General features: G+C 45.5%; 1 non-coding gene and 1 pseudogene across 1 annotated transcript; both read right to left on the bottom strand.

The window, feature by feature from the left end:
- Window positions 1–5,889: 5,889 nt before the first annotated feature.
- Window positions 5,890–9,605, bottom strand: LOC101018146 (annotated as a pseudogene).
- A 5,338-nt stretch (window positions 9,606–14,943) lies between these two features.
- LOC116271994 lies at window positions 14,944–15,050 on the bottom strand. The gene has a single exon (XR_004180729.1). It is a non-coding gene; the product is annotated as a U6 spliceosomal RNA (small nuclear RNA).
- Between the last annotated feature and the right edge of the window lie 8,087 nt (window positions 15,051–23,137).

The raw sequence follows: 23,137 nt of genomic DNA on the forward strand, positions 1-23,137 counted from the left end.
TTCAGTCCCCAAAAGTCATCTTTGGCCTCTGTAAAGAAAAAAAAAAAAAAAAAAAGCATGTTAGACTATTTGTCCCCTAGGGGTGACCTATTTGTGTCAAAAGATTTTCAGTGATGGCTTCTTCTCTTCCTCCTTGTTCCCTGAAGATGCCCAAGAGGCAGGCATGGACTTATTATGGGCACAAACCCTTTACATAATAGGACTTTTATTTTCAGATCCCTAGTGACCCTCAGAGTATCCATGATCCCTCTGAAATTGTATGGGCATTTGAAAAATATCTTTTTCTTTCCCCATTGGAGAGTTTGGCTATGGCTTTAATCAGATTCTTTTTGTGTTTGTGAGACCAAAAAAAGAAAAAAAAAAGTCAGTAAAAATAACAACAATGTCCTTTTATTATCCCTACAAGATAAAACATAATCTCCTTTTTACTTTCTGCTACCTTCTTCACTGTTTTATTCAGAAATAATTTTAACATTTCCAATTGTTAAAATAGCCCAGCCAGGCACCGTGGTGTGTGCCTAGAGTCCCAGCTACTCTGGAGGCTGAGGCAGGAGGATCACTTGAGCCTGGGAGGTCAAGGCTGTAGTAAGCCATGATAGCACCACTGCACTCCAGCCTGGGCAACAGAGTAAGACCCTGTCTCAAAAACAAAAACAAGCACACAAACAAAAACCCTTGTAAACTTACAAACATTTGTCCAGGGCTTTTAAGTATCCAAAGATCTCAATCGTCTTTAGCTTTCAGAGAGCCTGTGAAGTTACATACTATGATCACCCCATTTCACAGAGAAGGATATAGGCTCAAGGAGGCAGGTAGGGCCAGGTGCAGTGGCTCATGCCTATAATCCCAGCATTTTGGGAGGCTAAGGTGGGCAGATCACTTGAGGTCAGGAGTTTGAGACCAGCCTGACCAACATGACGAACCCTGTCTCTACTAAAAATACAAAAACCAGCCAGGTGTCATGATGCACACCTGTAGTCCCAACTACTCAGGAGGCTGAGGCAGAAGAATCACTTGAACCTGGGAGGTGGGGGTTGCAATGAACCAAGATTGTGCTACCGCACTCCACGGGGTGAGACTCCGTCTCAAAAAAAAAAAAAAAAAAGGAGGCAAGTAGATGACCCAGGGTGATCTAGAATTCTGACTTAAATCTCTCCCTCTAGAGAAGAGAGCACTTTTCACTCTATGCAGAGCAGAAATAGTACAACAGCCTGTCACTTTCTTTGTGCCAAGAGGCCGAGAAATTGTATGCACATTAAAAAAAAAAATCCATGAAATAAAGAGTTTTTGGATGGGAAAGGAGGGCTTATTTTATTTGTAGACAACTTCTCTTTGGGCCATGTTACCGAAGTATGTGTGGGGTGGGGGCATTCAGAGGGTGCTTTCTTGGAAGTGATTGGATCACTGGAACCCCAGGAGGCAGAGGTTGCAGACAAAAAAAGCTAGGGTGGAAAAAGACTTAAAAATAAGGATATCCCGTTTCCACCAAATCCCAGGAAAGTCTCCTAACATGGCCCATCTCCTCATTTTCATCTGTAAAGGGTCATGTCTGAAAAGAGCTTTGCAGTGAAGTTCAAACAGCTGCCCACTCACATTTTTCTAGCCCACAGACTGTTGTTTCCCTACCCAACAAACATCATTCCAGTGTCACTGCGATTGCTATCTCTGTGGCAGTAACAATACCCTGAAGACAAATCTTAGTCCAGGCGTTCAGGTTTTTACTAAGTCTCTTACTCATTTGCCTTCCGTGTTTCTTTTTACTTGGCTATTTAACATTCCCAAGCCTTGAGGACAGGGTGCATGAGCATTGTGTAATACTGATTTAAAGCTAATGCTCTGTGTTGTTCTCTTTAATCTATATCTGTAATCTCTAGGGGCTCTGCCACATCAAGTGCCCTCACAGTCTCCTGAGTTCACAGCAACTTCCTGGCACAGATAGATGCAGCATCAGGGTCCTCAAAACCACCTCCTATCCCCTCCTGCGGTCCCCAGACTTGCCCCTTTCCTCCCTGCCCCTGTAGCCTGAGCCCGATGTACAAACACGTGGAATCCATCTTGTTATGTAAGCTTCCTGGTCGCTGAGATGGGTGACTCAGTGTCGAGATGGTTCCTCACTCTTTCTCAGCCTCGGGCAGCATGCTAGCCCTAGCCAGGTCAGCGGCACACTGGAATGGAAATCTAGGCCTGCTAATGGGGTCCAGCTGAGTGGCTTTCATTTCCCAGTGGAGCCTGGTGAGCCCAGCAAGCCCATGGGAACCGTCCCGGAGCTGTTGCAAACTAACCCATGGGTGGAATTCTCCATCTTCCTTGCTCATTTCCTTTTACCTCCCCTTCTCAGCTTTGGCTAAAGAGCACAGAAGGTTCACATTCAGCAACCCTTTGCTCTGCGGCTGCCACCTTCTTGGTCCCTGTTATGGACTGAATGAATGTTTGTGTCCCCCTCCAAATTTGTATGTTAAAGCCCCAACCCTCAATGTGATGGTGCTGGATGGTGGGACCTTTGGGAAGTGATTAGGTTTAGATAAGGTTATGAAGGTGAGGCCCTATGATGGGATTAGTGCCCTCTACGAGGATAAGAGACACAGCCAAAGAGGAAGATGTATGGTGACAAGGCAGCCATCTGCAAGTCAGGAAGAGAGCCCTCACCGGTACCTGACCATGCTGGCCCCTGATCTTGGACTTCTCACCTCCAGAACTGTGGGAAATAAATGTCTGTTGTTCAAGCTGCCCATCCCATATTTTGTTGTAGCAGCCTGAGCAGACTAAGACAGTCCCACTGACCCAAGTCCTCACCTCTAGGCTCCGGCGAGGCTCAGGCAGTAAGTGGTGCTGGTGTAAGAGGATGTGCTCTAAGGTTTTAACTCAATGTGAATACAAATTCTGTCTCCTCGGCTTGAGGTTCTCATCACAGAGTAGGAAATCCATGGATTGGGGACATTGTCTATAGAGAGGGCAGACCGACTGATTTTGGTCTCTTGCTGTCTCTCATTTCCCTCCCCTGCAGGTATGTGATCATTTCTCCTCTCCCTTCCAGGACAGGGGCAGGTGCTAGCATCCTCCTGAGTATGGGACTAGGAGCCAGAAGGCCCCAAATTCTAGCACAGGTTCTGCCACTAACCTGGTATTAGGGGTTAGGCAGCTCACTCTTTCTCTCTGTGCCTCAGGGACTCGACTGTCATCTGCTTTTGAATTGTTACTTATTCCATTCATTAATGGAACCAGCTCTTCCTAGTGGTGGGGTATGGTGCTAAACAAGGTGGCAGTAATCCCTGCCCCCGTGGAGCCTGCATTCCAGAGTGGGGAGATAGTCAATGAGGAAATGGTTAAATAAGATAGCCACCAACTATGATGCATGCTCTGAGGGAGATAAGCAGAATGATGAAACAGATTAACTTGGAGGAGGTGGTAATTATTTAAAAGACTCCTTAGGCTGGGTGCAGTGGCTCACGCCTGTAATTCCAGCACTTTGGGATGCCGAGGCGGGCAGATCACCTGAGGTCAGGAGTTCGACACCAGCCTGGCTGACATGGTGAACCCCGTCTCTACTAAAAATACAAAAATTACCCTGACGTCGTGGTGGGCATCTGTAAACCCAGCTACTCGGGAGGTTGAGGCAGGATAATTGCTTGAACCTGGGAGGCAGTGAGCCGAGATTGTATCACTGCACTCTAGCCTGGGCAACAGAGTGAGACCCCATCTCAAAAAAAGTAATAGTAATAATAATAAAAGCCTCCTTCTGCAAGCTGAGAAAGCACAAGCCCATCAAACAGGGAAGAGCTTTCCAGGCAGAATTGTGAGCTAATAGAAGCAAAAATGCTTGAAAAATTATACAGTGCAACACAGATAGCAAGCTTAATCTAAGTAAAAGTGCCTTCATTCTCTGCAGCTTTGCCTCATTCTTTGATTAGAGCCTGGAATTGGCACAGCTGCCTAGCACCTGGATAACAGTGTTAGGGACCGTGAAATCACACAAGAGGCCAACGCTAAGGTTCTTGCTGGGCACGTGTGGTGGAAAGGTGGGTGGACTAAGTGTTCTGTTCTCTTTGAGGACCTGATGATCCAATCTATACAGAGAAACTCTTTACTTCTCACAGTTCCGCATCCCCAACTGCTTTAGTCCTTTGTTAATCCTTCTTTCAACATTCAACTGCTGTTTATGGAGCACCTGCCAAGAGATAGGGATCCTCCCTTCCTCTGAGCAGGAACTTAGGAAGTGATACCCTCCTCCCCATGTCACAGTCCCGGCAGAGGCCACTCCACTAGCTTGTTCAAATTTGGGTCCATGTTGGCTGTGGTCGGTCCACTTTGCTTGCTGTTTTGCTCTCCAGCTAGATCTCTCTGGGGGAGTCAGAGGGGTCATCTAGGGATCACAATGTTTAGCACGCTTGTTTTCTCCCTGGACAAATGTCCAGAGGCGTGTGTGGAGTGGGCACGCAGCGAATCTCCCTCAGGAAATCCTAGTAGCAAACTTCACTGACTGACCAGCTCAGGAAATCAGCAAGTTTGGGCCCAGCGCTGATATCTGGGCACCTTTTCTTAGAGACAAGGGCACTGGACAGAGGCCACAATATCAGGTTTCCACTTGCTAAGCATGGAGCCTGATCTGCAGTTTTCTATCTCTTAGTTGTGCTGCCCCTTTGGCTCTGACATTCTATAGCTGTGTGACTTTAGGGGGACAGTGGTTTTCTTTTCTTTTCTTTTCTTTTTTTTTTTGAGACTGAGTTTCGTTCTATTGCCCAGGCTGGAGTGCAGTGGAGCTATGTCCGCTCACTGTAACTTCCGCCTCCTGGGTTGAAACGATTCTCATGTCTCAGCCTTCTGAGTAGCTGGGATTACAGACATCTGCCACCACGCCCAGCTAATTTTTGTATTTCTGTAAAGATGGGCTTTCACCATGTTGGCCAGGCTGGTCTCGAATTTCTGACCTCAGACCATCTGCCCGCCTTGGCCTCCCAAAGTGCTGGAATTACAGGCGTGAGCCACTGTGCACGGCCAGGACAGTGGCTTTCAAACTTCAGTGGGTATCAGAATTTCTTAAGAGCTTGTGAAAATGCAGATTCTTGAACCTGCTGAATAAGCAGCTCATTGGATGGGGTGTGTGGGAATCCGCATCTTCCAGACTAATTTATTCCTACTCTCTGGCCTCTCTCTCATCCTCTAATACCCTCAATCCTTTCTCATCTCAGAGGCTTTGACATGGCTGTCCTACCTGTCTGAATGCTTTTTCTCCGGCTCATTCTGCTTCTTCAGGTCTCAGCTCAGATATCACCTCCTCTGAGAAGATCTCATGGACTTCTCTATTTAAATTGTCCTCCCTCATTCATTTTGCCTACCACCCTAACTTTAGCAATTTCATTTCGGTGTTTGTTGTTTATTGTTTAGTTCCTTTGGTTAAGGACCTTGTTTGTCTTGAACACTACTCTAGCCCCAGTATTCAGCAAATATTTGCAGAATGAACAAATGAAAATGTAAATGAGGATTTCTCAAGGTCAGGGGCTCTCAAGTTTTAACATGCAACAGAATCACCTGGAAGGCTTTTTAAAATAAGATTGCTCAATCTTTGTTCCCAGAGTTTCAGATTCTTATTATCTGGGAATAGGGGCAGTTCTAAGAAGTTTCCGGGTGCTGCTGATGCTTCTTGTCCGGGAACTGCACTTTGAGAGCCACTGCATAAAATTAAAACCGCATCTGTATCCCATTAAAGTATATCCACTGGTAAGTTGTAGAGAGGAGCCCAAGAGGAGGAAGTTCAAATGAGTTGTCTCAAAGGTACTTGGAAAAAGTAAGGGGCTCCAGGACAACGCTAAGGTCTCTTTCCTCTTGGAGATCTTGGGTTTCTGAGATAAAAGACTGCTCCCCCTCACCTTTTTCTTTTTTTCTTTTTTTTTCTTTTTTGGCTCTTTTCAGTTTATTGCATGAAGGAGTTACACTAGGCCCAGTTAAAAGCAGACCCCAAATGGTTACATTATACCAGCTGTGGAGGTTTTTAAACGTGTGACAAGGGACAGAAGGGAAATTCTACTCAGTGCAAGGAAATCCTCACTTAAGCTTCAGTGAGCCACAAACACTTAAAACCCATGAACCTTCAGCTGATTGTCCTTAGCCAGTCCAAGCTCTATAAGGAGCTGGCATATGTTCTTGCGTTGGTCATCCTGTAGCTGAATTGCTTCTCCATATTCTGGATGCTCAATTACAGTACCATTGCAGGCAAACTTCTTAAACGCCTTCACTAGTTTCTTTTTATCATAATCATCAGCAATCCCTTGGACAGTAGTAAGGGTCTTCCTGCCATTTCTCTGTTGAATTCCTATATGGATATAATCCTCAGTGCCAGCAGGAAGCAGTTCATCACCCTTACTTGCATCAGCAAAGGAGTTGAAAGAGTGGAGGTCCTGGATAGCGAACTTACAATACGATTCCTTTTCCTCGATGGAAACGGGCTGCGGAAGGCAGAGGTGGCGGGAGAAGGCAGGCAGCAGGGATGGAACGTTGGGAAGTGAGGGGGCTCAAAGGGGAGGCTGCTGACTGGACCCCTCTCCGCTTTTTTTTTTTTTTTTGTAGAGATGAGACCTCATTATGTTGCCCAGATTTGTCTCGGACTCCTGGCCTCAAGCAATCCTTCTGCCTGGGCCTCCTAATATGTTGAGATTATAGGTATGAGCCACCACATCCAGTCCAAAGACTGCTTTTCTGATGAGGAAGTTGTGGTGGACAAATCAGTCTATTCTTCTTCAGCTACCAGAATAAGAAAATCTTAGAAAATGATTCTTAGGCTCCCAAACTGAACATCCAACAGATCTCAAGTTGCTGTGGTGACCTGTGTTTCTAAATCAAGTCCTGCTTCCACAATTCCAAAAGAGTAATTACTAAATCAGAGATTAGGAAATGGGAAAAGAAGAAATTATCTTCATCCAAAGACAGCTTTTCCCAGAGTATATTCTGAAGAATATTAGTTCCATAATTAACAACAAGATGAAAGCGTTCCACGGTCCAGTGAAATTCAGTGACACTGAAAGCCATATCCATTACTTAGAGGTACATACCTGCAAAGTCTCACAGTCCAGAAATCAGTTTAAGATAGTTAAGTTCCATCCTGGGCAACATAGTGAGACCTGTCTCTACAAATAATAAAAAATTAGCTGGATATAGTGGTGAGCACCTTCCAGCTACTTGGGAGGCTGAGGCATGAAGATTGCTTGAGCTCAGGAAGTCGAGGCTTCAGTGAGCCATGATCGTGCCACAGCACTCAGCTCGGGCAACAGAGTGAGTCCCTCAAAAAGAAAAATGTTAACCTCCCTCCCTCCCTCCCTCCCTCCCTCCCTCCCTCCCTCCCTTCCTTCCTTCCTTCCTTCCTTCCTTCCTTCCTTCCTTCCCTCCCTCCCTCCCTTCCTTCCTGTCTCTTTCTCTCTCTCTCGTTCTCTTTCTTTTTTCTTTCTTTTTTGAGACAAGGTCTCACTCTGTCACCCAGGCTGGAGTGCAGTGGCACAATCGCAGCTCACTGCAGCTTCAGCCTCCCCAGGCTCAGGTGATCCTTCCACCTCAGCCTCTGAGTAGTTGAGATTTTTTTTATTTTTTGTAGAAACAGGGTCTTGCCATGCTGCGCAGGCTGGTCTCGAACTGCTGGACTCAAGTGATCCACCACCTTAGCCTCCCAAAGGGTTGGGATTACAGGCGTGAGCCCTAAACTGCCTTTTGATATAAAACCAAAGAGCATTTTTGCTCATAACATATCCTGAGGCACATATTTAGAGAAGCACTGCCTTTGGGGACCTTTTCTCTTTAATGGGAGAAATTTTGTTTTGTTCTGGATGGAAACTTCATGTAAACATGAAAAACACTCTGATAGACACACACACACACACACACACACACACACACACACACACACACACACAGCCTTAGTCCCCAGGTAGGCAGGAAAGAAAATATCCGGAATGACCGTTCCAGTTCTCGTCCCTTCCAGATGTGAAGCTGCCCTGAGGTGTGTGACATGGGATGTTGTCTGTACCTGGGTGGGGACCTGAGGCTGCTCTTCGATTGGGCAGTTAGGGTGAGTGGAGGAGGAAGCTCTGGGGATGAGTGATAGGCAGCCAGGAAAGAGATGGCTTGGGGAGCACAGAGTGGAATTTTCCCCTGGAAATCCTTTTGAACTGAAGTGGATTTGAATGTTGCACCCACGGTCACCTAGATCCCAGGGCTAAATGATTTTTCTCTTCATTTTCCAGTAATAATTAACATTGCTGTAGTGATCACAGGCAGTTTGGAGACAGTTTGTCTGGCTGTAGTGATGGAAACAAGAAGGAAACTCCTCCCTAAACCCTCAGGGAAACTTTCTTTTCTCTTCTCTCAGTTGGTGGGAAGAGGGGGACACTGAAACATTCCTGCATTGGCAAGGATTGTTCCACCTTTTGTTAAATTAAATACTTTTCAGCCTGGAATAGTGGCTCATGCTGGTAATCCCACCACTTTGGGAGGCCAAGGCGAGTGGATCACCTGAGGTCAAGAGTTCAAGACCAGCCTGAACAACATGGTGAAACACTATCTCTACTAAAAATACAAAAATCAGCTGGGCATGGTGGTGCACATCTGTAAGTCCAACTACTCGGGAGGTGGAGGCAAGAGAATTGCTTGAACCAGGAAGGTGGAGGTTGCAGTGAGCTGAGATCCTGCCACTGCACTCCAGCCTGGGCAATAGAGTGAGACTCCGTCTCAAAAAAAAAAAAAATTAAACAGTTTTCAGTTTATATTCTTTTAGCAAAACACTCATTTTGGGTAAATGAATGATGTTTTCATTAACCATCCAAGTGACACTCCAGAGGTGGTTTTAGATTAGGAAACAGAGGCTGAGAAGCCAGAAAATCTCTCTGGGGCAGGGGCAGGGAAGAACGTGATGTCTTGTTTTCTAGCTCACTGGAGACCTCTGAGCCTCCAGGCATGTTGTCGGTGGCATCCTGCATTTCACTTTGAATATACAAGTTGGATTTGACAACCAGGTGAGATCAGAATCATGCCCATGGGACAGAATGCCTTTTTTTTTTTTTTTTTTTTTGAGATGGAGTCTTGCTCTGTTACCCAGGCCGGAGTGCTGCGGTGCAATCTCGGCTCACTGCAACCTCCGCCTCCCGGGTTCAAGTGATTCTTCTGCCTCAGTCTCCTGAGTAGCTGGGACTACAGGCACGTGCCACCACACCCGGCTAATTTTTGTATTTTTAGTAGACACAAGGTTTCATCATATTACCCAGGCTGGTCTTTAAGTCCTGACCTTGTGACCTGCCCACCTCAGCCTCCCAAAATGCTGGGATTACAGGTGTGAGCCACCGCGCCTGGCCTTAGAATGCCCTTTATACAGCCTCTTGCATTGCAGAGGAGCTGCTTTATTCCTGTCCCAGCAGCTGAGCAACTCTAAAAAGCATGGCTTTGTGTTTTATGGTGTTAATTTTGTTGATTTCTAAAGGCTTTTCTCTGTCTGCCCTTCCTTTCCTTCCTCTCTTCTTTTCTCCCAAGGAAAAAGGAAACCATAACAAAATATTACCGTATTTGAGTAAGCCATCAGAATCTGCATCTGGGAGTGAAGAGAGGGCTTTCTTTTCCATGACACAGTGCATGCCATAGAATGTCCAAACAATGAGGGACCGCACGGATTATCCTGCCCACCTCTTATAAGAAGGTAGAGGCCCAAAGTTAAGCTCTTGCACAGGACTCTTAATCACAGCACCACCTCTTTCTGCTACTCCAGGGGAAGGGAGAGCATTATTTGTTATATAATTTCACGAGTTCTGCTGGAGCTCTGATGGGGTCTCTGCAGCATGACTTGACACGACACTATTTGGAACCATTAAGCTGGCATATCTTCTGGTGTGCTGTTAAGCTGGGGTATCTTCTAGTGTGCTGAGGATCTGGCCAGCTTGCTTACATTTGTGGGCTGACTGGCCGAGAAAGAATGAGATGACTTCAGCCTGCAAAGAAAGGCTGCTTATCTATTCTAAAACAGGCTCGATGCTTTTCTTTTTTCTTTTTACTTTGAGAAGGAGTTTTGCTCTTATTGCCCAGGCTGGAGTACAAATGCGCGATCTCGGCTGACTGTAACCTCTGTCTCCCGGGTTCCAGCGATTCTCTTGCCCTTGCCTCCAGAGTAGCTGAGATTACAGGCACGCGCCACCACGCCTGGCTAATTCTTTTGTATTTTTAGTAGAGATGGGGTTTCACCATGTTTGCCAGGCTGACCTCAGGTGATCCACCCACCTTGGCCTCCCAAAGTGCTGGGATTACAGGCGTGTGCCACGGCGCCCGGCCGGCTTGATGTTTTTCTGAGCACTCAACCGAATTAGTTTAGAAATGTCTGAGGCTTCTATAATGGAGAAAGAGTGAAACTGAGCAAGGAGTGCCATAACCCCCCTGGTGAAAACCCACCAGATGCTGACATCACTGGAAGCCCCTGTGTAGCTCCAGCTCTCAATTCTGTCACTTCTTTACTCCTCCTGAGTGACGACTGAGTTTAAATTCTGGGTCTCTCTGCCATGCTGTGAAAAATTGTCTTCTAAAGGATGGCCACCATGTAAGTCAGGGCCTGTGGTTGCACCAACACCTACCCATCTAGTTCCTCCTTCAAGGAGTTTCAGATCATTTGGTGCTATAGAGCCACTGATGCAGAGTATGATAATGTCTGTTCTGGATACTTTATTTCTTATTCTGGTGACAGGTTTTTTTAAAAATTTTTTATGTAAACTTTTTTCCCCCCCTGATTGGCAATATCATCATTATTTGTCAATCATATTCTTTTTGTTTGTTTTTGTTTTTGAGACAGAGTCTCACTCTGTTGCCCAGGCTGGAGTGCAGTGATGTGTTCTCGGCTCACTGCAACCTTTGCCTCGCAGGCTCAAGCGATTCTCGTGCCTCAGCCTCCCAAGTAGCGGGGACTACAGGTGTGTGCCACCATACCCAGATAATTTTTTGTAGAGTGGGGTTTAGCCATGCTGCCGAGGCTGGTCTTAAACTCCTGGGCTCAAGTGATCTGCACCCCTTGGCTTCCCAAAGTGCTGGGATTAGAGGTGTGAGCCACCACACCTGGCCTTACATTCTTCAAATTAATGTGTGTTGACAGTAATAGCCTGTTAGTTGGACCTGTGACTACATTAACAAAAATAATCTTTCATGTAGCATATAGGGTTAGAGTGATAGGGCGGGAAGAAAAAAAGGAAAAGGAAAAGGATAGAGAGAAAGAGTTCTGTACGTTAAAGAATGTGTTGCTCTTGGAGTCTCTGAGATCTTGGCAAGGCCTGCAATGAATTATGTGTGTTGTTTTCTCTGGATCCTCAGTGACAATTTGAGCTATGAATAAGAGTTAGAAAGAATAGGACACTGTATTTTCCAGAGTAGAAATATAAATACATGTTTTACAGCCTCAGAGTGAATCCCCATAACTGAACTCACACTGTAGAATGTAATTTGACACCTCCCTCAGTCACAGCCACTAAGAGCAACCGCCATCGAGAACCTAATGTTACTCAGAAAACCAGGACCATCAAATCCTAGGGTTGGGGGGATCTTGGAGGTTATCTTGTCCCTTTTATGCCTTCTAGCTCTTGAGCAATAAGGGAATCTGGAGCAGTGAGGGATGGGAGGGGACAGAGGCGGGGAGCCTCTGCCTCTGACTTTGTCTCAAAGATTCCAGAAATGAGGATGCATTCTTGGTCACCAAAATGCTATCTATCTTATTCTAGTGTTTAGTTTTAAGAAGCCCCAGTGCAAGGATAAGAGTGATTAATATTATCAGGAGCACAACATGTTGTGCCTGGCACCATGCCAAGCACTTACAACACATCTTACCTCATTTACTACAACAGCTCCATGAACGTAAGCACTTCATTTATAAAGAGAGCAACACAGAAAAAGGTGAGTAAGTTACTCTGGACTTAGCAAGCGGCAGAGCTGGGGTTCAAACTACAGTTTGACTGATTTCGCACCTCAACCTTTTTTTTTGAGATGGGAGTCTCTTTATATTGCCCTGGCTGGTCTTGAACTCCTGGGTTCAAGTGGTCCTCCTGTCTCAGCCTCCCCTATAGCTGGAACTATAGGTGCACACCACCATTCCAAGCTCCTGTATCTCTAACTTTTCTGGTATTTTTATGCCCTGCCATTTGCAAGAAAGTCTTACTATTATAAAATGGTGCTTTTTATGTGCTGTATAATTGGTTTTGACTTACAAGCCAAAAGACATTTTCTTTGAAAATAACAAGAAGTTCATAATTAGGGTTGCTGGGCTTAGCAAATAAAAATACAGGGTACCCAGTACAGTCAAATTTCAGACAGACAACAAATAATTTTTTAGTTTGTGTGTTTTAAATATTTTTAGCCTATGTCCAAAATATTACATGGGACATACTTAAAACTAAAAAAAAAAAAATTATTTGTTTGGTATTCAAATTTCCTGGTCATCCTGTATCTTATCTGTATTCACAATGAATGAGACTAAGTTGCTAAATTTAATCCCTTTGTAGGCCACAGTGTTGCTCTGTTCCATGGCTGATGACTCTCTAGTGGGAACCTCTTCATCTAGGGCCTTCTGTAAACCCTTCAGTCCCATCCCTTGTATCTTTTTTTTTTTCTTTTTTTTTTGTTCTGAGCCCTTTGTGTATTCTAGATTCTACTACTTCACTGGTTATGTGTGTGGCAAGCATCTTCTCCCAGTGTGTGTCTAGCTTTCTCCCCTCCCCTCCCCTCCTCTCCCCTCCCCCCCTTCCGTTTCGTTTCGTTTCGTTTCATTCAGCGTCTGATATGGTTTGACTGTGTCCTCACCCAACTCTCATCTTGAATTCCCACGTGTTGAGGGAGCGACCAGGTGGGAGATAATTGAATCATGGGGGCGGGTCTTTCCCGTGCTGTTCTCGTGATCGTGAATAAATCTCACGAGATCTGATGGTTTTAAGATGGGGAGTTTCGGTGAAGAAGAGTTCTGCTCTTGTCTACCGCCGTGTGAGATATGCCTTCCACCTTCCATCATGATTGTGAGGCTTCCCCAGCCATGTGGAACTGTAAGTCCAATAAACCTCTTTCTTTAGTAAATTGCCCAGTCCTGGGTATGTCTTTATTAGCAGGGTGAAAACGGACTAATACAGCACCCAAAATGTTTTTAATAAGAGAGTAGGATCAGGGTTCGTTTTTCTAGCTCGGCTGGCCCATTCCGCCCTGGCACACTGAAAATTTCGGTCCTTGGAACACATAGGGTTTGGTGTGGCTGTGCGGGGTTGCCAGGGTAAATGCCAGTGTCGCTATGGCCCCTTTCGAGGACCAGAAAGCAGGATAGTGCCACAGCCCTTGGGGGAATCCAGGCCAGCTGCTCAGAGGTGCGGATCTTGCCCCAGCCTTGGGGATGCGGCTGGGCCCTGGCCGCTCACACGCAGTGCGAACCTTTACTCTGGGCACCTCCTGAACCCGCACAACCGCAGCTGTGGGCCTGAAACCATAGCCGTTTTGTTTTCCTGGAAGCTTCATCTTCCAATCAGGATCAGAGGTGGCCGGTTGGTGCGATTCACAAAAAGCCTCTTCAGTATAACCTGGCTGAAGGTGGACAGCTTGACCAACAGCCCTAGGTAGATGTCCAGCGCTTGGGCTCCCTGCGCCCAGCCTTTCTGTCCTTGCTGTGGTGGATGTCGACTCCCACGATGGCGCCTCCGGCACCACGAGGCCGGGAAGGAGCTATTTCACTTTCTTTACGGGATCTTTGATAAACACATTTTATCAGTGTTCTCCTTTATTCTCTGTTGATTTATTTTGAGACAGGCTCTGGCTCTGTTGCCCAGCCTGGAATCCAGGGGCACGATGTCAGCTCACTCCAGCCTCCACCTCCCAGGTTCAAACAATCCTTCCACCTCAGCCTTCTGAGTATCTGTGCCCATAGGTAGGCATCACCACACCCAGCTGATTTTTGTGTGTTTTGTAGATACGGGGTCTTCCTACGTTGCCCAGGTTGGTCTTGAACTCGTGGCCTCAAGCAAATGTTTTCCTTCATAGTTAGTACTTTTGTGTCTTATTTAAGAAATTTGGCTGGGCATGGTGGCTCATGCCCTGTAATCCCAGCACTTTGGGAGGCTGAGGTAGGCAGATCACTTGAGGCCAAGAGTTAAAGACCAGCCTGGCCAACATAGTGAAACCCTGTCTCTACTAAAAACACAAAAAAATTAGCTGGGCCTGGTGGCACACGCCTGTAATCCCAGCTACTCGGGAGGCTGAGGCATGAGAATTGATTGCATCTGGGAGGCAGAAGCGATAGTGAGCCAAGATCACGCCACTGCACTGCAGCCTGGGTGACAGAGTGAGACCCTATCTCAAAAAAAAAAAAAAAAAAAAAAAAAAAAATTCTTCCCTACTCTGTGAATATAGACGTGTTCTCTTATTTCATTATGATTTTTGTTTTGTTTTGTTTTACTTTTTGTATTTGTCTTTTTTTTTGAGACAGAGTCTTACTCTGTCGCCCAGGCTGGAGTGCAGTGGCATGATCTTGGCTCATTGCAACCTCTGCCTCCCAGGTTCAAGTGATTCCCTCCTGGGTAGCTGGGATTACAGGCACCCACCACCACACTCAGCTAATTTTTTTGTATTTTTAGTGAAGGTGGGGTTTCACCATGTTGGCCAGGCTGGTTTCGAATTCCTGACCTCAGGTGATCCACCACCTCGGCCACCCTAAGTGCTGGAATTACAGGCGTGAGCCACTGCGCCTGGCCATAGGTCTAATCTGCCAGTATTTCTGCTTGTGTGCAGTATGTTGTTGGGTCCTCCATTGTCCCAGCACTAGTTATGAGTGATCCATCTTTCTTTGATGATCAACAATTAAAAAAAAAAATCTTTAAAAAAATACGGAATGCTGATTTTACAGTGAACTATGATTGTGACACTGCACTCCAGCCTGAACAACAGAGCGAGACCGTCTCTTTAAAAAAAAAAAAGAAAAAGAAAGATCTCTTAATGAATTGGTGTGCCATCCTGGTGAAGGGGCCATGCTGATCTTCTCTGTATAGTTCCCATTTTAGTATATGTGCTGCCAAAGTGAGTGCTAATCAACAATTTTAGTATTTCTGTGACTGTTCCCACTGCTGGACAATGAGCTACTTTTATCTCTATATTACTAGAGTCTAGCATATAGGATTTGTCTCTGAGAGTGGGCTAAATAATTGTTGAACTGTGTGTTTTTTTTTTTTTTTTTTTTTTTTTTTTTGAGATGGAATCTTGTTCTGTCACCCAGGCTGGAGTGCAGTGGTGCAATCTTGGCTCACTGAAACCTCTGCCTCCCAGGTTCAAGTGATTCTCGTGCCTCAGCCTTCTGAGTAGCTAGGATTACAGGCATACACCACCACACCTGGCTAATTTTTGTATTTTTAGCAGAGATGGAGTTTCACCATGTTGACCAGGCTGGTCTTGAGCTCCTGGCCTCAGGTGCTCAAGCCTGCAAAAGTGCTGGTATTACAGGCGTGAGCCACTGTACCTGGCTTGAACTATGTTCTTAATCCTGGGCACCACCTGCAAAAATCTGTTAATATAAATAGGGGCTTAAGCAAAGGAAGATTTCTGCTAATGAAGAATTTTATCTCAAGTAACTGTTGAATTTACTAAATGAGTTGCTGAGTTTCATTATTAGAATAATAATTGTATTAGTCAGTTCTCGAATGCTATAAAGAAATACCTGAGACTGGGTCGGATGTCGTGGCTCACACCTGTAATCCCAGCACTTTGGGAGGCCAAGGTGGGTGGATTAACTGAGGTCAAGAGTTCGAGACCAGCCTGACCAACATGGCAAAACCCCATCTCTACTAAAAATAGAAAGTTAGCCGGGCATGGTGGCAGGGGCCTGTAATCCCAACGACTCGGGAGGCTGAGGCAGAATTGCTTGAACCCGCGAGACAGAGGTTACAGTGAGCCAAGATTGTGCCATTGCACTCCAGTGTGGGTGACAGAGCAATATTCTGTGCCAAAAAAAAAAAAAAACCACCAAAAACCCACAAAAAACAAAAAACTGAGACTCGGTAATTTATAAAGAAAAGAGGGTGCCGGGCGCGGTGGCTCAAGCCTGTAATCCCAGCACTTGGGAGGCCGAGACGGGTGGATCATGAGGTCAGGAGATCAAGACCGTCCTGGCTAGCTCACAGAATTGAAACCCGTCTCTACTAAAAAATACAAAAAGCAGGAGGTGGGCACCTGTAGTCCCAGCTACTTGGGAGGGAGCTGAGGCAGGAGAAAGAGGCGTGTGAACCGAGTGAGGGCTTGCAGTGAAGCTGAGGCAAGATCCAGCGCCCACTGCACTCCAGCAGGGACAGGCCGAGACTCCCGTCTCAAAAAAAAAAAAAAAAAAAGAAGGGTTAGTTGGCTCAGGGTTCTGCTGGCTGTACAGGAAGTATAGAGGCTGCTTCAGGGAACTTACAATCATGGCAGAAGGCAAAGGGAAAGCAGGCATGTCTTATGTAGCCAGAGCAGGAGGAAGAGAGAGTAGGCCGGGGATGCCACACACCTCTAAACAACCAGAATTGTGGGATAGCTCACTCACTCACGAGAACAGCTCCAAGGAGATGGTACTAAACCATTCATGAAAACTGCCTCCATGTCCCAGTCACCTCCCACCAGGCCCCGTCTCCAACACTGGGGATTACAATTGAACATGAGATTTGGGTGGGAACACAGATTCAAACCATATCAATAATAATATTTCAATAATAATTCAATAGATACCTTTCACTGAGATTTGACCAAGGCCAGGCGAAGCTTTACTCACATTCTCACTTTTCATCCTCACACGGCATAGTCAGGAAGAAAATGTCATCATCACTATTCACAGAGGAAGAAGCTATGGTTCGGGGTGACCTGGTGTGCTGGAGGTCACACAGAGCAGGATGCAGGCTGGGACTATGAGCAGCTCTGTAATGACAGCTCAGAAAACCTCTAACACAAACTTGACCTCATTCTGCCTCTTCAGCATCACAAGGTGCTAAACCAGATGCCTAGAAATAGGGCACAGCTTTCCAGCTAGGACATTTCTATACAGGACCTGTAGTCTCTATAACCAAAAGGGACCCTAGGTGAGAGTCTACCTGTAAAAGTTAGTGGGGCTTACATTTTGGCCCAACTGCAGAAGAAACTTTCTAAACTAGAATTGTTTGAAGTGGAACCATTCCCAGCAGTGTTAGAAGTTTTGCACCATCCAGCTGTACTGTGTGACATCCACCAATCACTGGAACAGGTCCTGATAGAGTAGTACCCACTCTCCATAGATCTCATTTCCAGGTCTCCATTCTCCCATTGTCCTGAGGTCCCCATTTCTCTCGGAGCTCTTGTATCTTGGGGTCTGAGTATTCGATAAACATTGCTTGAACCCCTCTATTTGTCAGGTACTATACCAGGTGCCAGGGGTGCAGACATGGATAAAAGAGAGTTATCCTCAGGATGGTCACTGAGGCAGCAAGATTCATTAACATGATTTTATTATAATCTGGTAAATGTTAAGATGTGCACTGTCCCTTCCCAGAGAAGGGCCCTGGTCCTAACAGGACCATGTCTGGAAAAGATGCCTTTTGAGATGAATGACTCTTGAAGGATGAGGAGATTTAAGTCAGGCAAAGAAAGTCCATAGTGATGTGCCGGGGGTGGTGGAGAACCCATGCCATTCTAAGAACCAAAGAGTAGTGGCCGGACACAGCGGCTCATGCCTGTAATGCCAGCGCTTTGAGAGGCTGAGGTAGGCGGATCACCCAAGGTCAGGAGTTGGAGATCAGCCTGGCCAACATGGTGAAACCCTGTTTCTACTAAAAATACAAATATAAGCCAGACGCGGTGACGGGCGCCTGTAATCCCAGCTATTCAGGAGGCTAAGGCAGGAGAATCACTTGAACCTGAGAGGCAGAGGTTGCAGTCGGCCAATATAGCACCACTGCACTCCAGCCTGGGCAATGAGAGCGAAACTCGGTCTCAAAAAAAAAAAGAAAAAAAAATACAGAACCAATGAGTATCTTTGAATCTCAGCATAGACTGCTTCCCTGTTCCTCAACTTTTCCCCTTTGCCTTCTCCCTGGGACTTTTCCCAATCTTTCCCCTGGATAGAAAGCCTTGGAGTTCTCCCATTATCTGTAATTCTTACCTATCTCCACAAAGTCATTTATCTCTTGACCTCTGTTTTATTTTATTTATTATTAATTTCTTTCTTTCTTTTCTTTTTTTTTTTTTTTTTAAACTGAGTCTTGCTATGTTGCCCTGGCTGGAGTACAGTGACGTGATCTTGGCTCACTGCAACCTCCACCTCCTGGGTTCAAGCGATTCTGCCTCAGCCTCCTGAGTAGCTGGGACTACAGGCGTATGCCACCACGCCTGGCTAATTTTTGTAGTTTTAGTAGAGATGGGGTTTTCCTGTGTTGGCCAGGCTGGTCTTGAACTCCTGACCTCAGGTGATCTGCCCACCTTAGCCTCCCAAAGTGCTAGGATTACAGGCATGAGCCACTGCACCCCGTCTTGACTTCTGTTTTAATTCTAATTATGTGCTGGGGTCTAAAAGTTCATTGTAAGGCAAACTCTCAGAGACAGTAACTCAGGAAAGGAGTGGAGAAGGCTCCAGACCCAGCATCTGAAGTGCAAGTGCACACTGGCCTGCGCGGAGCAGAGTGAGCGAACTGTGCATGGTCCACAGCACCACTTGAGGCCCAGAAACCCCTGGCTGCCGAAACACCACTGAGATCCTCCTTGGTAGCAACCAGGTGTGTGGAAAGAGCTTCCACACCAGAAAGACCTGGAGTTAAATTCTGGCCCCACTTCCTAGCTTCTCCACAGAAAGTGACTTTCTTTGTCTGAGTCTTAGTTTTCTTATCTGTAAAATTGGTAGGAAATAAGTGCCCTTCAGGGTTGTTCTAGGATTAAACAGGATGGCCCATGGAAAGAACTGCCAGGGAGGTGCCCAATCAATGTCACTTTCGTCTAGATTTCTTTGTGTGAAAGAACTGACTAGAAGAAAATACCCCAAAGCAATCGATACTTTTTCCCAAAGTATTAGAATAAATTTAGAAAATTTGCACTTAAAATGTTATTTGTGGTGGCCAGGCGTAGTGGCTCACGCCTGTAATCCCAGCACTTTGGGAGGCTGATGTGGGCAGATCACTTGAGGTCGTGAGTTCAAGACTAGCCTGGCCAACATGGTGAAACCCATGTCTACCAAAAATACAAGAATTAGCCGGGTGTGGTGATGCACACCTGTAATCCCAGCTACTGAGGACGCAGAGGCAGGGGAATCACTTGAACCCGAGAGGCAGACGTTGCCGTGAACCAAGATTGCACCACTGCACTCTAGCCTGGGCAACAGAGTGTGACTCCATCTCAAATAATAAAAATAAAATAAAATCTTTTTTGTGGAAAATGTAAGCCTAGGGATATTCCTAGGGCCAGAGAGTGGGTAGATTTATTTTTTATTTTTTAAAAAGCTTTAATATTTTATATAGAGAGAATCTCACTATGTTGCCCAGGCTGGTCTCAAACTCCTGGCCTCAGGTGATTCTCCCACTTTGGCCTCCCAAAGTGCTGGGATTACAGGCATGAGCCACTATGCCTGACCCAAAGAGTGGGTGGATTCTGGAGGCAACTGGACTTGAGGATCTTTTTCCAGCAAATACTAGAAAAGATCATCTGAGAGATGAATATTGACCATCATCCCACTACACCTTCTGAGGGATATTCTGCAAGTACCCGCATGTCTGACTCTGTCTCACAGTCCTTATATTATTGAGAGTCCTTTCTGTTATCTTACTTAAAGTTTCTTGTACTTCAGCATGAGTCATGCTCTCTTCTTATAGCAAGGGAGTACTGCTATAAAATGGACATTTTAACTACATAGCAACATCCTGTTTCATCTGAAGCTCTGTTGCTCCTTCATTTGCCTGGTTTACAAGTTATCATACTATATTATGGAATGCTGGGCCTAAGCCAGACCTCTTCATTCACATGAGGAAACTGAGGCTTGGAGAAGTCCATTACCTAGCTATGATTCTACAGCCAGTAAGGCACAAGAGCTGAGTTAGAACTCAAGTTTTCTGAGTCCCAAATCTAGAGTTTTTTTCTCTTCCCTTTCACTGAAGGGCTCCTTTTACTGGTCACATGTCTGGAAGTGACCCAGGCCCTTTCATACATCTCTAAGAGCCAATGTCAGATGTTTTATCCTGGGAGTCAGAAGACCCAAGAGTCCCAGTCTTAAGCCTCTTCAGAATTGCTCCTCCGGACTGGGCATGGTGGCTCATGCCTGTAATCCTATTTTGGTAAGTCAAGGCTGGAGGATTGCTTGAAGCCAGGAGTTCGAGACAAGCCTGGGCAACAGAGGGAAACCCAGTCTCTACCAAAACAAAAAAAGAAAAAATAAAAGGATTTCTCCCAAGGAGAATGCAAGGAGAATGACAACAGAGCTTTTATTGATGTGCTTTTTAGGGATACCAAATACCATTGGTGAAGCAGGAATGTCTTTTGCAAACTGGGGCCTTTGCATGAGAAGATTCAATTAGAGACAGATAGATAGATAGACAGATATAAAAACATAATTATACATTGTAATTATATATGTATAAATTATGTAATATAACATTTTATATTTTTGAATATATGTATTTTGGGGGTAAGGTAAGAATCAACTTCCACCATTTGTTTTGTTTTGTTTTGTTTTTTTTCCAAGATGGAGTCTCCCTCTGTCGCTCAGGTTGGAGTACAGTGGCACAATCTCAGCTCACTGCAACCTCCACCTCCCGGGTTCAAGCGATTCTCCTGCCTCAGCCTCTCGAGTGGCTGGAATTAACAGGTGCCCACCACCACACTCAGCTAATTTTTGTATTTTTAATAGAGACGGGGTTTCACCATGTTGGTCAGGTGGGCCTTGAACTGCTGACCTCAGGTGATCCACCCACCTCAGCCTCCCAAAGTGTTGGGGTAACAGGCGTGAGCCACTGTGCCCAGCCACTTCCACTGATTTTTTTAAAAAGGGGTCTAGGGCTTGAAAAAGTCTGAATCATTCATTCATTATTCATTCATTCAACAATTTTTTTTTCTTGAATGCTTATGTAAGGTACTCTACTAGGGCCAGAGAATGTTAATGGAAATATGGAAATAAAATACACATGTTCCTACCCTCATAGCACTTTCATTCTAGTGAGAGAACTGAATGACAAACAATAAACAAATAACAACAAAATGTCACCTTAGGACAGACTGCAAAAAAAAATAATAATAATAATAAGCTAGGAATTACTGATCTGACTATACTTTGTATTTCTCTCTGGATTTTATATTTTCACTTTCCTTCTGAGAAAGTCAAATTTCTCTAAAAACACACCCAATTTAACTTCTCAGTTGTAATTTAAAGGATAGTTACATCTCTAAGTCCTCCAAACCTCCACTTCAATGGTTTTGTTTGTTTGTTTGTTTTGAGACAGAGTCTCATTCCGTTGCCCAGGCTGGAGTACAGTGGCACTGTGTCGGCTCACTGCGACCTCCATCTCCTGGGTTCAAGCAATTCTCCTGTCTCAGCCTCCCGAGTAGCTGGGATTACAGGCACCCACCACCATGCCCAACTAATTATATTTTTAGTAGAGATGTGGGGTTCACCATGTTGGCCAGGCTGGTCTCGAACTCCTGACCTCAGGTGATCTGCCCACCTCGGCCTCCCAAAGTGCTGGGATTACAGGTGTGAGCCACCGCACCTGGCAGTGGGGTTGTTTTATCCACCAGGCTACTGAATAGATGAATGCTGCTTTCCTCCCTGCCTCACAGGCAGGCAGGATCATTCCAGGTCTCTAGAAATGACAGGTCTGTTTGCCCAGCATGAGCAATGTGGTTTCCCATTGCAGAATCTCCCTCCCTGTAGATTGCAGCTGCTGCTTGTGCAAGACTGAATGATCTGAAAGACTCACAAAAACAGACCACCAAGATGTACCAGTGAATTTTTAAGATTTGTGAACCATCAGGATATTGTTCAAAATTGTATCAGATTAAATCTTTGCTTATTGCTAAGTGAATTTTTCATATGTGCATATCTGTTTTATTCAAATGCAAGTGATTTACACAAACCCCCATCTGCAATCCTTAAGACACTCACAGAATGATGCAGTGTTAGGTAACTAGAATTGTATCTATTTTTTTGTTGTTGCCTCCCCTGCCATACCTGTTTTTTTGTTTGTTTGTTTTTTTTGAGATGGAGTCTCTGTCTGTCACCAGGTTGGAGTGCAGTGGTGCAATCTCGGCTCACTGCAGCCCCTGCCACCCAGGTGCTAGCAGTTCTCCTGCCTCAGCCTCCCGAGTAGCTGGGACTACAGGCCCACACCACCACGCCTGGCTAATTTTTGTATTTTTAGTAGAGATGGTGTTTCACCATGTTGGCAGGCTGGTCTCGAACTCATGACCTCAAGTGATCCATTTGCCTCAGCCTCCCAAAGTGTTGGGATTACAGGTGTGAGAAACTGTACCTGGCCATCGTACCTATTTTTGAACTGGTTGTTCTAAATTCATCTATGTGAGTGGGCAGTAAAAAGAAGGGGTGACCTGTCGAAAGTCTTACAACTCAAAGAAAACAAAAAATAAAGAAAGTCCTACAACTCAATGGCAAAGGTGAAATTCAAATCTAAGACATATGATTTCTAGATCTCTGCTCTCCAGGCACGAGATTAGATCCAACAGCCTGACTCAGATTACACCTGTTATGTGCATACAATATTATCAGAATGCTGTGGGGCTCCAGCCTGTTAGAATTGCCTGTTTTAGCTGGGAGTGGAGACTCACGCCCCTGAGCATTTTTGAGGCTGAGGTGGGAGGATCTCTTGAGCCTAGGCCATCCAGGGTGCAGTGAACTATATGACAGTGCCACTATACTCCAGTTAGGGTGACAGAATGGGACCCAGTCTCTAAAAAAAATGAAAATTAAATTTAAAAAACGAATTTTCTGCCCGGTGCTGTGACTGCTCACACCTGTAATCCCAGCACTTTGGGAGGCCACAGTGGGAGGATCGCTTGAGACCAGGAGTACAAGACGAGCCTGGGCAGCATAGTGAGATCCCATCTCTCCCCACCAAAAATAAAATATTTGTTGGGCATGGGAATGTGTACCTGTAGTCCCAGCTACTTAAGAGACTGAGGAGGGAGG

Source organism: Papio anubis, chromosome 1 (assembly GCF_008728515.1).
Source record: "Papio anubis isolate 15944 chromosome 1, Panubis1.0, whole genome shotgun sequence".
NCBI lineage: Eukaryota > Metazoa > Chordata > Mammalia > Primates > Cercopithecidae > Papio > Papio anubis.